The 22093-nt window shown below is 42.1% G+C and overlaps 1 protein-coding gene across 1 annotated transcript in view; it reads left to right on the top strand.

Annotated features, from left to right (window-relative positions):
- Positions 1-803: 803 nt before the first annotated feature.
- Positions 804-22093, top strand: part of LOC126252127 (UDP-glucosyltransferase 2-like) — a 101275-nt gene continuing 79985 nt past the window's right edge. Inside the window, exon 1 of the mRNA XM_049952993.1 lies at positions 804-913. The gene's annotated coding sequence lies outside the window, so the exon portion shown is untranslated. The remainder of the gene's footprint in view (positions 914-22093) is intronic.

Raw genomic sequence — 22093 nt, 5'->3', positions numbered from 1 at the left:
TCTTAGCAGGCCAATAGCATCTCTTGTTCCATTTCCTCTTCTAAATCCGAATTGCTCCTCTGCAATCCCTCTATCCAGCTTGCCATATAACCTTCTATTCAACACTCTCAGCAAGACTTTAGCTGCATGAGAAATTAGACTGATGGTCCGGTGCTATTCACATTTTTAAGTGTTTCTCTTTTTCTCTGTTGGTATCATAACTGCTGCAGCGAAGTCCTCAGGCCATTCCCCTTCCTCATATATCTCGTGACAGAGGTAGACTATTTCTTTTCTTGCCTTGTTTCCCAGACTCTTCAACAGTTCTGCTGGCAAATCATCTATTCCACATGCCTTCCTATTCTTCATTTCCTTCAACGCCTTTTCTACTTCTGCTTCCAAGATGGTAAATCCCTTTCCATCTTCCGGCACATATTGCTCCTCTTCAACCTTAATTTCGCTTTGCATTTCATCCCCTTTTCACAGACATTCAATATATTCTTGCCATCTGTTCAAAACCTCCTGTGGTTGTTCTGCTAGAGTACCAGGGCCCACGAGAAATCAGTATGTAATTGAAAAGGCACCCACTAAAGGCCCTAACTTCGTCATCCGCTATCGAGAGCTTACATGTATTTAAACGAGCAATCTAGAATTATTTAACTTTTCTGAAATAGTTGCTCCCCTCCCGCTGCTGGCACTCGTAAGATCTACAGTGTCACGTGCTGTGACGTAACGCTCCACGGCTTTCTCGTGGGCCTCGACGCGTCTGCTCGTCGCGCCGCGTTATAACGGTCGACGAAGCTTTAGGAGGCGGCAGCGCTCGGGCTATCAGCAGCGCGAGTGGAAGGTGTACACAACACAAAACACGGGCGAACCTTCACACGCTCGCTCCTTACACGTAGCCAACGTGTACGGACAAGCATCGTCAGTAATTGAGGTTAGTGGACACCTTATCATACGTACTGCTTTATAGCAACAAATTACAAGCGAAGGCTGAGCTTGATAGAAGCCCTTGGAGTGAATAAACGTCTGTCACACTGTTATAAAGTGAGAGTCTTGAATGAACTGTGCCCGAACAATAGGGGACTGATGTACACTCTTTGACATAAAACTCGACCGGCGGCTGGCCGCTTCAGAGGCTAAGTCCGCGCCGATCGCGACATGGGACAAAAAAACTGGCCAACTCGCTAATTCTCTAAGTCCGGTTATCTGCACAATCTGGCAACACTGTAGACTGCGGCACTTCCTGGAGGAAAACTTGTCCCATGATAGAGAACCTCTAGGCTGATTACGCCTGTGGTCTAGCGGTAGCGTGCGTTGTTTCTGTTCATAATGTCAGTGGATCGAGAGCAGCTGACATAAAATATTTTTATAGCCTCTTCTGTCTGAATGCAGAAGACGTGAATGTAATGGTAGCGCAGATTCAATCTATTTCGCTTTGTGACACACCGATATCAAAATTTTATCCAGTAACGATTTTGCGGCAGATTTCCTGCAGACTGTCCTCCTCTGGACGCCGTATGCGGCAAAGCTCCGGGATCCATTTGCTGGCTACTGGCAGCGGCCGTGGCGACAGCAGCGGCGCTGCACTCCCCCGTTCTTTATCGAAAGCGCCTGCTACCGCTCATCGCTTTTGATGATTTAAAACGCTTTATTATTAAATGTTGCTCCACAGAAAATTTCTACAATTTCCATTCACGCTCTAAAGCAACGGAGACAGACGCCCTGATTAGTAGGCGGGTATTATATTACATTAATCGGCAAGAGCTGAGTATGGCCCGAAATTAATTTTATAGACTGGGACGAAATTAAACCACCTCACTACATTCGATGAATTTATAAATGCTTCATACCTCGTTTCTTTTCCTTTCAAACTCAATTATTTGTGCAACTTTTGGTCAATGTTTGGATGTTTTCGTCAAGCCAGAGTGAGCGTCTGTGGTGTAAAGTGTATTACAGTTCTTGTTTCATTCCTTATGGTAAGTCTATGCGATAAACTGTGTGAATACCTTGCAATGCATGCTCTGTAGCAGTGCAGGAACACTGCACGTTTGGAGTTCCATGTATGGGTTCATGAAGTATTTATTGTTGATCGGAAGTGATAGTGAAGGTCATCAGATTTAAACCAGAAAAATTTGTCGTTTTGAAGGTTTCAGAGAACGGAAAGGAATTGCTAACGCCGGTGTTAGAAAACGTCTACAGTTAAATGCTATTGCAAAAATTTAGAAGAAGGGAACTACACTCCTGGAAATGGAAAAAAGAACACATTGACACCGGTGTGTCAGACCCACCATACTTGCTCCGGACACTGCGAGAGGGCTGTACAAGCAATGATCACACGCACGGCACAGCGGACACACCAGGAACCGCGGTGTTGGCCGTCGAATGGCGCTAGCTGCGCAGCATTTGTGCACCAACGCCGTCAGTGTCAGCCAGTTTGCCGTGGCATACGGAGCTCCATCGCAGTCTTTAACACTGGTAGCATGCCGCGACAGCATGGACGTGAACCATATGTGCAGTTGACGGACTTTGAGCGAGGGCGTATAGTGGGCATGCGGGAGGCCGGGTGGACGTACCGCCGAATTGCTCAACACGTGGGGCGTGAGGTCTCCACAGTACATCGATGTTGTCGCCAGTGGTCGGCGGAAGGTGCACGTGCCCGTCGACCTGGGACCGGACCGCAGCGACGCACGGATGCACGCCAAGACCGTAGGATCCTACGCAGTGCCGTAGGGGACCGCACCGCCACTTCCCAGCAAATTAGGGACACCGTTGCTCCTGGGGTATCGGCGAGGACCATTCGCAACCGTCTCCATGAAGCTGGGCTACGGTCCCGCACACCATTAGGCCGTCTTCCGCTCACGCCCCAACATCGTGCAGCCCGCCTCCAGTGGTGTCGCGACAGGCGTGAATGGAGGGACGAATGGAGACGTGTCGTCTTCAGCGATGAGAGTCACTTCTGCCTTGGTGCCAATGATGGTCGTATGCGTGTTTGGCGCCGTGCAGGTGAGCGCCACAATCAGGACTGCATACTACCGAGGCACACAGGGCCAACACCCGGCATCATGGTGTGGGGAGCGATCTCCTACACTGGCCGTACACCACTGGTGATCGTCGAGGGGACACTGAATAGTGCACGGTACATCCAAACCGTCATCGAACCCATCGTTCTACCATTCCTAGACCGGCAAGGGAACTTGCTGTTCCAACAGGACAATGCACGTCCGCATGTATCCCGTGCCACCCAACGTGCTCTAGAAGGTGTAAGTCAACTACCCTGGCCAGCAAGATCTCCGGATCTGTCTCCCATTGAGCATGTTTGAGACTTGATGAAGCGTCGTCTCACGCGGTCTGCACGTCCAGCACGAACGCTGGTCCAACTGAGGCGCCAGGTGGAAATGGCATGGCAAGCCGTTCCACAGGACTACATCCAGCATCTCTACGATTGTCTCCATGGGAGAATAGCAGCCTGCATTGCTGCGAAAGGTGGATATACACTGTACTAGTGCCGACATTGTGCATGCTCTGTTGCCTGTGTCTATGTGCCTGTGGTTCTGTCAGTGTGATCATGTGATGTATCTGACCCCAGGAATGTGTCAATAAAGTTTCCCCTTCCTGGGACAATGAATTCACGGTGTTCTTATTTCAATTTCCAGGAGTGTATATTAATGAACATGTGCAATTCATAAAGAACCTTCTGACATGTTAGACCTATATGACGAACAAAGCTCAAATTTATATCGTTGACAGTCGGTTTGAATCTTTTCAGGGTCTATTTTACAGTGAAGCACCTTGGAATTTGCAAAGCAGAAATCCATGATATTAACTTAATTTACTAAGTCGAAATCGGACGAAGATTGTTGTTTAAAGGCATTCTTCAGATTTCGCATAAGAAATTTTTACTAGCAGTTTGCAACTCCATTAATTAAAATGGAAAATAAAAGGTTGTAGTCAGCGGCTTCTACCGTGATTCGAACTGCTATGTCTTATAGTACAAGCACTGCAACGCACAAGGGAACATCTGAGCTAACGACACACTGGCGGCCAGAGGCGGAATATAGTCACTGCGATGTTGCCTGAGCCTCAAAACGCAACCTTAAACACACGAACAGAGGAGGTGGAGATTACTGTTTTAACGTCCCGTCGACAACGATGTCATTAGAGACGGAGCACAAGCTCGGATTAGGGAAGGATGGGGAAGGAAATCGGCCGTGCCCTTCCTAAGGAACCATCCCGGCATTTGCCTGAAGCGATTTAGGGAAATCATTGAAAACCTAAATCAGGATGGCCGGGCGCGGGATTGCACCGTCGTCCTCCCGAATGCACACACAAACAGGTGTTACTTATGTGAAGAACGCCGTTCTTGGAGTCCAGAAATTAAATATACTTTCTAATTGTGTCATCTTGCAGTGGATTATATCGTACGAGTCTTCGATGTGGAAAACGAATGTCAAGTGAATTTAGCGAGGTAACGCCGACCTACACCCGGAAGTAAATGCACTATCAGAGTGTTGACAAATACTTGCTACGACGCTGCCATTTCTAGGCTCTCTGACGAGGCAGCTCTTCAGCGAAATGCTTGCCGTGATTCTCCGATACGGTTCTTCAGAGTGGAGACACGCGCGCACGTTTGGTTTTTATGCGGCGTTCTCCCCTGATGGTTTCTGACGTCGCCTTGTGGGCTATGTATACATATGAGACATTCAATTATCATTAATCCAGAATCATACAAGTTTCAGCTTCCGGCGTGGAAGAAGGCTGTTGACGCCGACATTATATCATTTCAACGTAGGGAAAGCAAAACGGATCATTCAATGTTTCTCATTCAACATAAAGCATGTGAGATAATTTTCCGTAACGTTCATAATCATCTAAAAATACAAACGAAGTAAAAATACACCGGAAGCTTATTCAAATGGAATATAACGCTTTGCACCTCGATGTCGAATTTGTCCACTTGCAATCTTTTGCAGCATACACATAGAATGTCATGATTACCACGAGAATGAAGAAATATGTTGGTAAGGATGGAAGCAAGAAGAGACGCAGTCAACAAATATTCTATTCCTCATGGCATTCATTTCATTTGACACGTAAGAAGAGGTAAAGCGGGAATTTACTTTCGTTAACACGAAAGATATGCCGCACATATTGATAACGAGGAAGTCTGCGTCTTCATACGTTTCCTCCTTGAAATCTGTATGCTCTATTATATACTAAGTAGCCCGATCATTGTTTCAGTAATGTTACCCTCTTGTTTGACCCCGTAACGATGAACAGATTCCAAATGCATGTCTCCCTTCCTGGGTTGTTTTTTGTGTTTTATTGCTTGGAATTCCTGAAGCAGACCACTGTGCCTTCCCCCCTCGTGGGTTAGGTCTCAAAACTAAACCGCTTTGTATCCAATGGCATAATTTATTCAGACAGCATCAGCATAAGACTATCAAACAAAGCCTTCCATTTACAGTTGCAGCACTCTAACCAGCACTGACCAAAGTGTAATCCACGGTCATGGTCCTAAATTACCAGCTGTCTGCTACTGTGGCAAAGTCCGTACTACACTTTCGATTCCGCAGCACCATTTTATCTGGTAACACTGTGTAGTTGCACAGTTGTGCTACCAGGTCTGTCCTCACACTGTCAACTTTATGTATCTCACTTCTCCTGTAGCGTAGATCACGAGGAGCCGAAGTAAATGAGTGTATTCTGCATGACGTAACATTCAGTATTCCCTTCTTTCATAGCCACTCTTCATGTGCATCGATACCAAATAGGAATGCGAAAACTCTTGCGAGTGAGAGAATGACAATAACAATCGTAACAAGAACAAGCAAATAATGAATGATGTTTATTCCAACGCAGAACGAGAATGGCTTTAAATATAAAAATCTGTATCTATATCTATATCCATATCTATTGATCTTTGAGTTGGCACAATGCAAATATATTATTAGCATTTAATTACTGAATTTAGTTCTGGATGTTTGCAGAGAAAAGGAAAAGTCGGTACTTCTCGCTAGTGTAATATAATGTGAACCAGCAACTACCCTTTCCTTAGAACACGACTCAAGCAGGTCCTCAAGTAGGTAGCAAGGCACTGCTGCATTCTGTTCCCTGACATTGCTCTGATGACGGTTAATGCAGATAGTTCCGATTATGAAATACAAAACGTATTGCAGGTTAGTTCCTAGGATAGTAACATTAAATTTGCGTTGTAGACGGCACATGAACGTGACGACTATCCATATTACTCATCAATATAAAAAGACAATATTTTGGGAATTTAGCAGGACTACTCAAAATAAATTCTGAAATTGGGTGACTGACTGCACAGGTGCTAAACGTCGTCAAGAGTATACGATGTCCTAATCGCATTAGGAATATGAAGATCGTCTTCGACAGCTCGCAACTTTCACATTGCTATCTCCACCCTACTCCAGACAGCCCTCGGTGGAGTTGCACTACGTTGCCGATGTTATGGAAGGCCTTCAAACCGACAACAGACCACATATTGAAAAATACAAGCGAATTCTCTTGCAGCGTAAGCTTATTGTAACTAATCTAAAAATTATTGGAGAGGAACATTGTCCTATTCAAAAAAAGTAAAATGTTACACACTGTTGACGTCAAACGGACATTATCGATGTCCTGTCTTGTGTCCTACTCATCTATAATATCAAGTGTACTATGAAAATGATTATATATAATGGATGATAGGGTAATGCATTGATACCAGATGGTGGGGGCCGGCCGGTGTGGCCGTGCGGTTCTAGGCGCTTCAGTCTGGAACCGCGAGACCGCTGCGGTCGCAGGTTAGAATCCTGCCTCGGGCATGGCTGTGTGTGATGTCCTTAGGTTAGTTAGGTTTAAGTAGTTCTAAGTTCTAGGGGACTGATGACCTTAGAAGTTAAGTCCCATAGTGCTCAGAGCCATTTGAACCATTTGAACTATTTAACACAAAATGACATTAAAAATTAAAGTTATTCACGAGCAGCTAGTTGAGAATATGTATGAACATTAAATGACACGACGAACTGAAATAATATGACGAAGAGTTCAGCGCTCACTGGGAATAGAGCCCCACACATAGCGTTGTTGACTACACACAAAGAGACGTCAGCTACCGAATTTTTCTCCACCAGCTGCTCAGAATAGCATCTTGAACTTACAGTCATCTCGCAAATAGTTCTGTATCTCACTGGGAGTTAAAAACGTCAGATATCGTTAGTGTTGACAACGAATGAAAATACATTAAAAATCAAAATTATTATCCACCAGCAGATAGGTGTTCTCATGATAGAGCTTGATAATACATAATTAAATCTTTAGTGCCGGGCCAGGATTCGATCCCATTCACGCGTAATATGTGAAGGTGTTGAGGAATCTGCAGTTTTGAACAAACAACAAATTGTAGCCGAGCTGTATTGCCACGAAGGGATCAAATTCCGCGTTAAGGGCGGTCTGAGTTGCATTCCCAGTTTAGAACCAATTTTATCGACATACAGAAGCTCAAATAAAAGATGGAATAAGTGTCCTGTGACCATACATAGCGTTTGTGTCGTCACTTGAAATAAATAACTAGTATAAGAAAGGTTACTGGTGATAGAGTTTCTACATGTCGCCACTCCAGACTTTATTGTGGTTCAACCTACCGTCTACTTGGTAAAGAAGGAATATCATCTTTAATGTGAATTTTCAGACCACGCAGCCATTATATCTCCTTCACTTGGTGTAGCCAGGAGAGAATGGAATCTGTCTCTCCCTATCTAAAATCATTGACGGAAGTGGGAATCGAACCCAGACCATAAGTATAACAACCTACCATCCGTCCAACAGACCACGAAGTCCTCTTCTCTGCGACTCATTTTTCTATCGTAACGCAGTTGCGCCACACTGGATGAGAATTCTGACACACAGGCTCCCTGTAGTAATTTGCAGCATGTTCAGTAAATTCATTTACTTGGTTGACCGAATCACCATGAACTAGCTGCCTCGGCTACCCAGTGCATACATTCGACTATTTTGTAATCACAGAAATAAAATCACGTAACTGCCACCTACACACAACTGCCAACAGTGTAGGATGCAGAAGTTTAAATAGGAAGTGTTCCTTTCCACTTGAGCTATTCTATTGCGCTATCTGTTACTAGAAAACGTCGTTCAGTCCAAAAGAAAAGCTGTAACAGTTTGTCTCTCAGAAGTCAAGACCTGGCCATATGCATAATCTCACAGTGCTGTGGAATCCAAAAGTTCTGGAGGAATAGTTGCCGAGCTCTGGAGCTGCTGTAGCTACGTGTCAGCTTGTAGCATAGATAAGATGTCGCGAGTTCGAATACATTCAGTGCTACATTTTTTAAAACGCAATTCTGCTCTCTGCTGAAGGTATCAATCTAATGGAACTTTGAACATAATTCCCTTCACTTCTCAACCCAAAGTAGTCGCATGTGGAAAAAGGGCTAACTACTGTGACATTTTGTTCTATTCAGGTTTAATAGACAGCAGGCAGCAGATGCATCTCGAAGATGTGCAGGGAGAGCGCATCGTGCCATAATATGTCAGAAAAGTATTTTCTACATTAGCCGTCGTGTGGTAGTGATATTTTATTCTTCTTCAACCTTTGTTTGACAGCTTTAACTGAGAACAAGGTTTCTACATGCATGTAATCAATAAACTGCATGTGCATTGTCAGACTGTCATAGGTAACATCAGAGAATTCGCATGATGATGATTGTTGATGATTAATTTCTCTCTCATGTTTACTATTGTTTTAACAACACTAAAGGAAACCTTACGAAAATTGTGCACTGTATTATAAGAAATGAAATAAAACTAACCATGATAACCTTACGACGAAAGTATCTGTACACAAGCATGCCTCTATCGACACGAATTAGTAAAATACTACTCACTTAGATTTTGATTTGGTCTGTGTTTAATTGGTATGCTGTGTCATACTCAAGAGGTATGCAAATGTGGCATTTCATAAATATTGTTACGTATTCGCAGAAACCCAAAATTCGCTTGGCAGCAGCGGAAAGAGGCCTTACCTGTTGTGCAGCATTGTAAGTTTTTCAACATTGCACTATGAGCTGAAAGCATTTTCTTGCGATTTCCTTATTGATGTTTGATCTGACTGCTTGTAGCTCTTTCACAGAAGGGATAAAAACGTTACACTCAGTGAGACTGGAACTGCAAACCGTAACAGACGCTTTTTCACAGGTCAGCACGTTACCACAGAGCTGGCGAGGAGGTATGGGTCTTAGCTTCCTATTACGAGGGCAATAGTAACTAGAACTCGTAAAGCGCTATTTCAAGGTCGAGATTAGTTGCGGTTTCCACCTGCAACGACTTTCCTGGGCTGAAAACCGTAAATTTTCAATCTTTTGTTACCCTTCAAGCGATAATAACTCAGATTATTCAATGGAAATGACAGGTAAAATCAAGTGAACTTTGAGGCTTAATTCCGTGCACACCAGGAAGTAACTCGTCGATCACAGAGTTGCCAAACATACGTTGCCTTGTTGCCAAATCTCAGTTACCGTACCAGCAGGAAGAAGACGAACCGATGTGTTCCTACAGCGGTCTGGGAAGTGACCATAGCTGGTGTCTCCAAGTCGCGGCTGCTACGGCCTGGAATACGTAATGCGTCTGATTCGCTTTCTGTAACTAGGTTTAGAGACTGGAGCGTAGTTACTAATAATACTCAGAACTGACTGCAAACTGAGCGTCATAAATCAGTAACTCTCATTGTTGTTTTTATATTTCTTTCGTAAGTGTACTCAAAACTAAGAAAGTCATTCACAGGCGTTTTCGTGCCTCGCCGATAGTCGAGCACAACATACAAATAAAAATAAAAAAGAATGTGTGTGTGTGTGTGTGTGTGTGTGTGTGTGTGTGTGTGTGTGTGTGTGTGTTTGTGTGTGAGAGAGAGAGAGAGAAAGAGAGAGAGAGAGATAAATAAAAAGCAGTGAGAGAGAGTGTAAAAAATTGTTGTAAAGAAATTGACTCCTGGTATTTAAAGAAATCTTTCATTAAAATGACACGTTCCACATCATTACGAAATGTCGTATTCATGATCTATGGAACAAGAGTTAATCTAATGTAATCTAATCTAATCTAATCACATCATATTGATGATTAGCCATGAAGAGTCATGAATTACCGAAATTTTGGCCAATACCAGTAACCAAATCTAAACTTGAAAATAAAAGACGACAATTTTTGTAATAAACCGTGACTCCTATCAAGACCCTTTCGTCCCTGTTATCTAACCACGAAAGATGTCTGATATACCTCCATTCTGAAGTAACAAAGTGTGCATGCATTTAAAGATGAAGTGCATGATGTGAAGTTCTGTGACGGAGATACGAACCCAACACGTAATCCGATTGTTAACTAAGAAAAATCAAATGTTATGTATCGGTTTTTCTTACGAGCCGCTAGGTGTCTGAATCTAAAATAAGGATACAAACTTTTGTGCCTAAGCGACAATCGAACTGCACACCTACCGTGCATCCACGAATATAGCTTAAGTATCGTTTGCTTACTCATGAACAGTAAGATGTGTGCGTGTTTGACCAGAAATAACGACACCTGTTGCGATTGTTGGAAACACATGAACAGACATTGAAATTGCGCGTTAATTTTCACTAGCAGGTGGGTGTGCACTTGATAAAGCTAGAAATGAAATTATGAATATTTTTGTACTGGATCAGGTTTCAGACCCACATACTTACCTTTGGAGGAGACCTAGAGAAAATTGCAGTCTTGGGAAAAGGAACGAAATGACTGAACTATACTGTTCCGAGAGATTCAGATCCTCGAAAGAGGAGATACGAATTCGAATCACAGTCCAGCACCAAATTTTTAAACGTCTCTAGTTCAATCAAGTACAAGTAAAATAAGAGCCCTGTCCCTTTAAATGGCTATCGGTTCATCAAATAAAATAAAATTTCCTAATGTAAGTAAGCTTACTGGCAACTGTATTTCTGTGTACCATGACTTCCGCTGTGTCATTTCCCAACGTAAACCGGCTCTGCCCAGTTGGTAATGAAGGAACGTGATGTTTAATGCGGATTCTGGATTATAACGTCTTTCTCTTAGAGGTTACCAGAGGTAAAATAAATCTGTTTGTGCCTCTTAAAAGTAAATGCCTGAACCCACGCATTGCACCTGTGATAGCTCGTTCCACCATACCATTGTGGCCACATTACCCAGCCCCAAGAGTGTGCTGTAACGGATGATGTGCTTAGCTTACAAAATTAGTCACGGTGGAAAAAATGCGAGTCTATTAAATGGTCAAGTAGAAGCAAGCTTCTGACGCAGAGATTATGCTATTCTCATGTCAGCAGGATGTAAAGACTCTTCTAGGCATCATAGTCTGGATGTGAAGCCATTTTGATTTTTCACAACCTCAGCAAATGTCTTAGTTCGAGAAAATCCACTGTGAAGTGTGAAGTTGCCGGATAATTCGATTATTACTGTTATTATTAATATCATTCTATTCACACCGCTGCTGTAACACAAGTGCTTGAACATCATTTAATGCCTTTTGGTCACTATAGATGTAGTTTCCCAAGAACAGGTTCTTTCCCTGTCTACGGAATCCTTGTCATGTTAATATCAAACACCAGCAATTACTCGTAGATTACTTTAAAACTAAAGTAATTGACGAAGACGTTACTTGGTTACAAAAACGCACTGCCTTTCTTCATTTGCTTTCGCCTAGAAATGGCTATCGAGTACTGACAAACCAAAAGGCAAGAGATCTTACTGCCTTCCGATATACGTTGCTGTTAGTTCTTCCACATGATTTGGTCGACATGACCTGTTTCAAGTTGTGTATGACAGACAGTGTTTTAGAAAATCTATTGTTTCCCTTTGAAATAAACAGATGTATTTTCATTCTAAGCTGTCCAAGTACAAAATTTTCGCAATATTAGTTCAAATTTAATATTCGCTTCTATAATGTAGAAAAGTATTTCACAGTCGCAAAACTCGCATCCGAAACGTTGACCTTACACTTAGTCGCTGACCATACATTCTAGCTCAGAGTGACACCAGTTTAAATAACCTAATGTAGCGAAGACTGTTTGCCAGTGCTCTTTCTCACCGGAAAATGCGCAATTCACTCATTTGGCTCCATAAGTACACTGTAACAGTAATTTCTGTGTGAAATTTGTCAGTAAGCTTTTGCCTTCCAACCGGCAAAATACGGCAGAGTACGGCCGGTAAACAATTCACAAACCACGATTTAGGGCCAATAAGACGATTTCTTTAAACATTGTCGAAGCTGAAGGAATTTAGTTTCTGCTTAAATCGTCTTAAGCAGCAACGTTCACAGATATCTCAAATAGGAAAAAGCTGAATATCCAGGTACGAAGGTTGTAAAACAAACTTCCCACAGTTTGTGTCAGGTTGATCTTTTCGTCTGATAACACTGCTTAAGTATTTTGTCTAAGAGGTATCACAAGTAGTATCCTTGTAGCAGTGGGAATCATTGGTTGAAAACGAGTTTAACACCAATGGGTACAGTGCTGCTAAATTTTCACAATTATTATCAACCTAAGTCTGAGTTCATCCACAAACTGAGGCGTATTTATAATATTGGAGCTAGACTGTGTATCCTTGTCTTTCTGGAGTGGTCATTGGAAGGCGTTTACACACACGTATACAATACTATGAATACTTCGAACGCTATGGTTAACGTTGCTCTAATAAACTACATTTTTTTAAAATTCTTCTGGGTCTTCAGCGTGCAATATGTGTTGTAGATACAGTCTCAGACCAAAAAATTGACCGCCGAGTCGTTCACGTAAGGTGGACAATACAGTCGTGCTCCTCTCAGAATTCTATGTCTGGCAATATGCTCCATCTAGCAACATGTAGACTGCGGCACTTCCCAGAGGAAGTCTTGACTCCAGTCTTAGTACATTACTCTTGACTACGACCGTAGTCTTGAGGTAAAACGCGAGACCAGCTAATATGATATTGTAGATACGCTTGAATTACACTCATAGCTTCAGCACCGAGAGGAAAGGGGCGATAAAAATTTTGTCGATATGTGCTTTCGGTCACCAGACGTCATATTAGCTGGTCTCGCGTTTTACCTGAAGACTACGGTCGTGTTCCAGCAGCGGTATGAATAAAATGATAGTAATAATAACAGTAATAATCGAATTATCCGGCAACTTCACCCTTCACAGTGGATTTTCTCGAACTAAGACATTTGCTGAAGTTGTGAAAAATCAAAATGGCTTCACATCCAGACTATGATGCCTAGAAGAGTCTTTACATCCTGCTGACATGAGAATAGCATAATCTCTGCGTCAGAAGCTTGCTTCTACTTGACCATTTAATAACTCGCATTTTTTTCCACCGTGACTAATTTTGTAAGCTAAGCACATCATCCGTTACAGCACACTCTTGGGGCTGGGTAATGTGGCCACAATGGTATGGTGGAACGAGCTATCACAGGTGCAATGCGTGGGTTCAGGCATTTACTTTTAAGAGACACAAACAGATTTATTTTACCTCTGGTAACCTCAAGAGAAAGACGTTATAATCCAGAATCCGCATTAAACATCACGTTCCTTCGTTACCAACTGGGCAGAGCCGGTTTACGTTGGGAAACAGAAATACAGTTGCCAGTAAGCTTACTTACATTAGGAAATTTTATTTTATTTGATGAACCGATAGCCATTTAAAGGGACAGGGCTCTTATTTTACTTGTACTTGATTGAACTAGAGACGTTTAAAAATTTGGTGCTGGACTGTGATTCGAATTCGTATCTCCTCTTTCGAGGATCTGAATCTCTCGGAACAGTATAGTTCAGTCATTTCGTTCCTTTTCCCAAGACTGCAATTTTCTCTAGGTCTCCTCCAAAGGTAAGTATGTGCGTCTGAAACCTGATCCAGTACAAAAATATTCATAATTTCATTTCTAGCTTTATCAAGTGCACACCCACCTGCTAGTGAAAATTAACGCGCAATTTCAATGTCTGTTCATGTGTTTCCAACAATCGCAACAGGTGTCGTTATTTCTGGTCAAACACGCACACATCTTACTGTTCATGAGTAAGCAAACGATACTTAAGCTATATTCGTGGATGCACGGTAGGTGTGCAGTTCGATTGTCGCTTAGGCACAAAAGTTTGTATCCTTATTTTAGATTCAGACACCTAGCGGCTCGTAAGAAAAACCGATACGTAACATTTGATTTTTCTTAGTTAACAATCGGATTACGTGTTGGGTTCGTATCTCCGTCACAGAACTTCACATCATGCACTTCATCTTTAAATGCATGCACACTTTGTTACTTCAGAATGGAGGTATATCAGACATCTTTCGTGGTTAGATAACAGGGACGAAAGGGTCTTGATAGGAGTCACGGTTTATTACAAAAATTGTCGTCTTTTATTTTCAAGTTTAGATTTGGTTACTGGTATTGGCCAAAATTTCGGTAATTCATGACTCTTCATGGCTAATCATCAATATGATGTGATTAGATTAGATTAGATTACATTAGATTAACTCTTGTTCCATAGATCATGAATACGACATTTCGTAATGATGTGGAACGTGTCATTTTAATGAAAGATTTCTTTAAATACCAGGAGTCAATTTCTTTACAACAATTTTTTACACTCTCTCTCACTGCTTTTTATTTATCTCTCTCTCTCTCTTTCTCTCTCTCTCTCACACACACAAACACACACACACACACACACACACACACACACACACACACACACACACACACATTCTTTTTTATTTTTATTTGTATGTTGTGCTCGACTATCGGCGAGGCACGAAAACGCCTGTGAATGACTTTCTTAGTTTTGAGTACACTTACGAAAGAAATATAAAAACAACAATGAGAGTTACTGATTTATGACGCTCAGTTTGCAGTCAGTTCTGAGTATTATTAGTAACTACGCTCCAGTCTCTAAACCTAGTTACAGAAAGCGAATCAGACGCATTACGTATTCCAGGCCGTAGCAGCCGCGACTTGGAGACACCAGCTATGGTCACTTCCCAGACCGCTGTAGGAACACATCGGTTCGTCTTCTTCCTGCTGGTACGGTAACTGAGATTTGGCAACAAGGCAACGTATGTTTGGCAACTCTGTGATCGACGAGTTACTTCCTGGTGTGCACGGAATTAAGCCTCAAAGTTCACTTGATTTTACCTGTCATTTCCATTGAATAATCTGAGTTATTATCGCTTGAAGGGTAACAAAAGATTGAAAATTTACGGTTTTCAGCCCAGGAAAGTCGTTGCAGGTGGAAACCGCAACTAATCTCGACCTTGAAATAGCGCTTTACGAGTTCTAGTTACTATTGCCCTCGTAATAGGAAGCTAAGACCCATACCTCCTCGCCAGCTCTGTGGTAACGTGCTGACCTGTGAAAAAGCGTCTGTTACGGTTTGCAGTTCCAGTCTCACTGAGTGTAACGTTTTTATCCCTTCTGTGAAAGAGCTACAAGCAGTCAGATCAAACATCAATAAGGAAATCGCAAGAAAATGCTTTCAGCTCATAGTGCAATGTTGAAAAACTTACAATGCTGCACAACAGGTAAGGCCTCTTTCCGCTGCTGCCAAGCGAATTTTGGGTTTCTGCGAATACGTAACAATATTTATGAAATGCCACATTTGCATACCTCTTGAGTATGACACAGCATACCAATTAAACACAGACCAAATCAAAATCTAAGTGAGTAGTATTTTACTAATTCGTGTCGATAGAGGCATGCTTGTGTACAGATACTTTCGTCGTAAGGTTATCATGGTTAGTTTTATTTCATTTCTTATAATACAGTGCACAATTTTCGTAAGGTTTCCTTTAGTGTTGTTAAAACAATAGTAAACATGAGAGAGAAATTAATCATCAACAATCATCATCATGCGAATTCTCTGATGTTACCTATGACAGTCTGACAATGCACATGCAGTTTATTGATTACATGCATGTAGAAACCTTGTTCTCAGTTAAAGCTGTCAAACAAAGGTTGAAGAAGAATAAAATATCATTACCACACGACGGCTAATGTAGAAAATACTTTTCTGACATATTATGGCACGATGCGCTCTCCCTGCACATCTTCGAGATGCATCTGCTGCCTGCTGTCTATTAAACCTGAATAGAACAAAATGTCACAGTAGTTAGCCCTTTTTCCACATGCGACTACTTTGGGTTGAGAAGTGAAGGGAATTATGTTCAAAGTTCCATTAGATTGATACCTTCAGCAGAGAGCAGAATTGCGTTTTAAAAAATGTAGCACTGAATGTATTCGAACTCGCGACATCTTATCTATGCTACAAGCTGACACGTAGCTACAGCAGCTCCAGAGCTCGGCAACTATTCCTCCAGAACTTTTGGATTCCACAGCACTGTGAGATTATGCATATGGCCAGGTCTTGACTTCTGAGAGACAAACTGTTACAGCTTTTCTTTTGGACTGAACGACGTTTTCTAGTAACAGATAGCGCAATAGAATAGCTCAAGTGGAAAGGAACACTTCCTATTTAAACTTCTGCATCCTACACTGTTGGCAGTTGTGTGTAGGTGGCAGTTACGTGATTTTATTTCTGTGATTACAAAATAGTCGAATGTATGCACTGGGTAGCCGAGGCAGCTAGTTCATGGTGATTCGGTCAACCAAGTAAATGAATTTACTGAACATGCTGCAAATTACTACAGGGAGCCTGTGTGTCAGAATTCTCATCCAGTGTGGCGCACCTGCGTTACGATAGAAAAATGAGTCGCAGAGAAGAGGACTTCGTGGTCTGTTGGACGGATGGTAGGTTGTTATACCTATGGTCTGGGTTCGATTCCCACTTCCGTCAATAATTTTAGATAGGGAGAGACAGATTCCATTCTCTCCTGGCTACACCAAGTGAAGGAGATATAATGGCTGCGTGGTCTGAAAATTCACATTAAAGATGATATTCCTTCTTTACCAAGTAGACGGTAGGTTGAACCACAATAAAGTCTGGAGTGGCGACATGTAGAAACTCTATCACCAGTAACCTTTCTTATACTAGTTATTTATTTCAAGTGACGACACAAACGCTATGTATGGTCACAGGACACTTATTCCATCTTTTATTTGAGCTTCTGTATGTCGATAAAATTGGTTCTAAACTGGGAATGCAACTCAGACCGCCCTTAACGCGGAATTTGATCCCTTCGTGGCAATACAGCTCGGCTACAATTTGTTGTTTGTTCAAAACTGCAGATTCCTCAACACCTTCACATATTACGCGTGAATGGGATCGAATCCTGGCCCGGCACTAAAGATTTAATTATGTATTATCAAGCTCTATCATGAGAACACCTATCTGCTGGTGGATAATAATTTTGATTTTTAATGTATTTTCATTCGTTGTCAACACTAACGATATCTGACGTTTTTAACTCCCAGTGAGATACAGAACTATTTGCGAGATGACTGTAAGTTCAAGATGCTATTCTGAGCAGCTGGTGGAGAAAAATTCGGTAGCTGACGTCTCTTTGTGTGTAGTCAACAACGATATGTGTGGGGCTCTATTCCCAGTGAGCGCTGAACTCTTCGTCATATTATTTCAGTTCGTCGTGTCATTTAATGTTCATACATATTCTCAACTAGCTGCTCGTGAATAACTTTAATTTTTAATGTCATTTTGTGTTAAATAGTTCAAATGGTTCAAATGGCTCTGAGCACTATGGGACTTAACTTCTAAGGTCATCAGTCCCCTAGAACTTAGAACTACTTAAACCTAACTAACCTAAGGACATCACACACAGCCATGCCCGAGGCAGGATTCTAACCTGCGACCGCAGCGGTCTCGCGGTTCCAGACTGAAGCGCCTAGAACCGCACGGCCACACCGGCCGGCCCCCACCATCTGGTATCAATGCATTACCCTATCATCCATTATATATAATCATTTTCATAGTACACTTGATATTATAGATGAGTAGGACACAAGACAGGACATCGATAATGTCCGTTTGACGTCAACAGTGTGTAACATTTTACTTTTTTTGAATAGGACAATGTTCCTCTCCAATAATTTTTAGATTAGTTACAATAAGCTTACGCTGCAAGAGAATTCGCTTGTATTTTTCAATATGTGGTCTGTTGTCGGTTTGAAGGCCTTCCATAACATCGGCAACGTAGTGCAACTCCACCGAGGGCTGTCTGGAGTAGGGTGGAGATAGCAATGTGAAAGTTGCGAGCTGTCGAAGACGATCTTCATATTCCTAATGCGATTAGGACATCGTATACTCTTGACGACGTTTAGCACCTGTGCAGTCAGTCACCCAATTTCAGAATTTATTTTGAGTAGTCCTGCTAAATTCCCAAAATATTGTCTTTTTATATTGATGAGTAATATGGATAGTCGTCACGTTCATGTGCCGTCTACAACGCAAATTTAATGTTACTATCCTAGGAACTAACCTGCAATACGTTTTGTATTTCATAATCGGAACTATCTGCATTAACCGTCATCAGAGCAATGTCAGGGAACAGAATGCAGCAGTGCCTTGCTACCTACTTGAGGACCTGCTTGAGTCGTGTTCTAAGGAAAGGGTAGTTGCTGGTTCACATTATATTACACTAGCGAGAAGTACCGACTTTTCCTTTTCTCTGCAAACATCCAGAACTAAATTCAGTAATTAAATGCTAAGAATATATTTGCATTGTGCCAACTCAAAGATCAATAGATATGGATATAGATATAGATACAGATTTTTATATTTAAAGCCATTCTCGTTCTGCGTTGGAATAAACATCATTCATTATTTGCTTGTTCTTGTTACGATTGTTATTGTCATTCTCTCACTCGCAAGAGTTTTCGCATTCCTATTTGGTATCGATGCACATGAAGAGTGGCTATGAAAGAAGGGAATACTGAATGTTACGTCATGCAGAATACACTCATTTACTTCGGCTCCTCGTGATCTACGCTACAGGAGAAGTGAGATACATAAAGTTGACAGTATGAGGACAGACCTGGTAGCACAACTGTGCAACTACACAGTGTTACCAGATAAAATGGTGCTGCGGAATCGAAAGTGTAGTACGGACTTTGCCACAGTAGCAGACAGCTGGTAATTTAGGACCATGACCGTGGATTACACTTTGGTCAGTGCTGGTTAGAGTGCTGCAACTGTAAATGGAAGGCTTTGTTTGATAGTCTTATGCTGATGCTGTCTGAATAAATTATGCCATTTGATACAAAGCGGTTTAGTTTTGAGACCTAACCCACGAGGGGGGAAGGCACAGTGGTCTGCTTCAGGAATTCCAAGCAATAAAACACAAAAAACAACCCAGGAAGGGAGACATGCATTTGGAATCTGTTCATCGTTACGGGGTCAAACAAGAGGGTAACATTACTGAAACAATGATCGGGCTACTTAGTATATAATAGAGCATACAGATTTCAAGGAGGAAACGTATGAAGACGCAGACTTCCTCGTTATCAATATGTGCGGCATATCTTTCGTGTTAACGAAAGTAAATTCCCGCTTTACCTCTTCTTACGTGTCAAATGAAATGAATGCCATGAGGAATAGAATATTTGTTGACTGCGTCTCTTCTTGCTTCCATCCTTACCAACATATTTCTTCATTCTCGTGGTAATCATGACATTCTATGTGTATGCTGCAAAAGATTGCAAGTGGACAAATTCGACATCGAGGTGCAAAGCGTTATATTCCATTTGAATAAGCTTCCGGTGTATTTTTACTTCGTTTGTATTTTTAGATGATTATGAACGTTACGGAAAATTATCTCACATGCTTTATGTTGAATGAGAAACATTGAATGATCCGTTTTGCTTTCCCTACGTTGAAATGATATAATGTCGGCGTCAACAGCCTTCTTCCACGCCGGAAGCTGAAACTTGTATGATTCTGGATTAATGATAATTGAATGTCTCATATGTATACATAGCCCACAAGGCGACGTCAGAAACCATCAGGGGAGAACGCCGCATAAAAACCAAACGTGCGCGCGTGTCTCCACTCTGAAGAACCGTATCGGAGAATCACGGCAAGCATTTCGCTGAAGAGCTGCCTCGTCAGAGAGCCTAGAAATGGCAGCGTCGTAGCAAGTATTTGTCAACACTCTGATAGTGCATTTACTTCCGGGTGTAGGTCGGCGTTACCTCGCTAAATTCACTTGACATTCGTTTTCCACATCGAAGACTCGTACGATATAATCCACTGCAAGATGACACAATTAGAAAGTATATTTAATTTCTGGACTCCAAGAACGGCGTTCTTCACATAAGTAACACCTGTTTGTGTGTGCATTCGGGAGGACGACGGTGCAATCCCGCGCCCGGCCATCCTGATTTAGGTTTTCAATGATTTCCCTAAATCGCTTCAGGCAAATGCCGGGATGGTTCCTTAGGAAGGGCACGGCCGATTTCCTTCCCCATCCTTCCCTAATCCGAGCTTGTGCTCCGTCTCTAATGACATCGTTGTCGACGGGACGTTAAAACAGTAATCTCCACCTCCTCTGTTCGTGTGTTTAAGGTTGCGTTTTGAGGCTCAGGCAACATCGCAGTGACTATATTCCGCCTCTGGCCGCCAGTGTGTCGTTAGCTCAGATGTTCCCTCGTGCGTTGCAGTGCTTGTACTATAAGACATAACAGTTCGAATCACGGTAGAAGCCGCTGACTACAACCTTTTATTTTCCATTTTAATTAATGGAGTTGCAAACTGCTAGTAAAAATTTCTTATGCGAAATCTGAAGAATGCCTTTAAACATCAATCTTCGTCCGATTTCGACTTAGTAAATTAAGTTAATATCATGGATTTCTGCTTTGCAAATTCCAAGGTGCTTCACTGTAAAATAGACCCTGAAAAGATTCAAACCGACTGTCAACGATATAAATTTGAGCTTTGTTCGTCATATAGGTCTAACATGTCAGAGGTTCTTTATGAAGTGCACATGTTCATTAATATAGTTCCCTTCTTCTAAATTTTTGCAATAGCATTTAACTGTAGACGTTTTCTAACACCGGCGTTAGCAATTCCTTTCCGTTCTCTGAAACCTTCAAAACGACAAATTTTTCTGGTTTAAATCTGATGACCTTCACTATCACTTCCGATCAACAATAAATACTTCATGAACCCATACATGGAACTCCAAACGTGCAGTGTTCCTGCACTGCTACAGAGCATGCATTGCAAGGTATTCACACAGTTTATCGCATAGACTTACCATAAGGAATGAAACAAGAACTGTAATACACTTTACACCACAGACGCTCACTCTGGCTTGACGAAAACATCCAAACATTGACCAAAAGTTGCACAAATAATTGAGTTTGAAAGGAAAAGAAACGAGGTATGAAGCATTTATAAATTCATCGAATGTAGTGAGGTGGTTTAATTTCGTCCCAGTCTATAAAATTAATTTCGGGCCATACTCAGCTCTTGCCGATTAATGTAATATAATACCCGCCTACTAATCAGGGCGTCTGTCTCCGTTGCTTTTGAGCGTGAATGGAAATTGTAGAAATTTTCTGTGGAGCAACATTTAATAATAAAGCGTTTTAAATCATCAAAAGCGATGAGCGGTAGCAGGCGCTTTCGATAAAGAACGGGGGAGTGCAGCGCCGCTGCTGTCGCCACGGCCGCTGCCAGTAGCCAGCAAATGGATCCCGGAGCTTTGCCGCATACGGCGTCCAGAGGAGGACAGTCTGCAGGAAATCTGCCGCAAAATCGTTACTGGATAAAATTTTGATATCGGTGTGTCACAAAGCGAAATAGATTGCATCTGCGCTACCATTACATTCACGTCTTCTGCATTCAGACAGAAGAGGCTATAAAAATATTTTATGCCAGCTGCTCTCGATCCACTGACATTATCAACAGAAACAACGCACGCTACCGCTAGACCACAGGCGTAATCAACCTAGAGCTTCTCTATCATGGGACAAGTTTTCCTCCAGGAAGTGTCGCAGTCTACAGTGTTGCCAGATTGTGCAGATAACCGGACTTAGAGAATTAGCGAGTTGGCCAGTTTTTTTGTCCCATGTCGCGATTGGTGCGGACTTAGCCTCTGAAGCGGCCGTCCGCCGGTCAAGTTTTATGTCAAAGAGTGTACTAGGAAAAGT

Source organism: Schistocerca nitens, chromosome 4 (assembly GCF_023898315.1).
Source record: "Schistocerca nitens isolate TAMUIC-IGC-003100 chromosome 4, iqSchNite1.1, whole genome shotgun sequence".
Lineage (NCBI taxonomy): Eukaryota > Metazoa > Arthropoda > Insecta > Orthoptera > Acrididae > Schistocerca > Schistocerca nitens.
The sequence above is the reverse complement of the archived record's forward strand: the minus strand, read 5'-3'. Positions and strand labels throughout refer to the sequence as shown.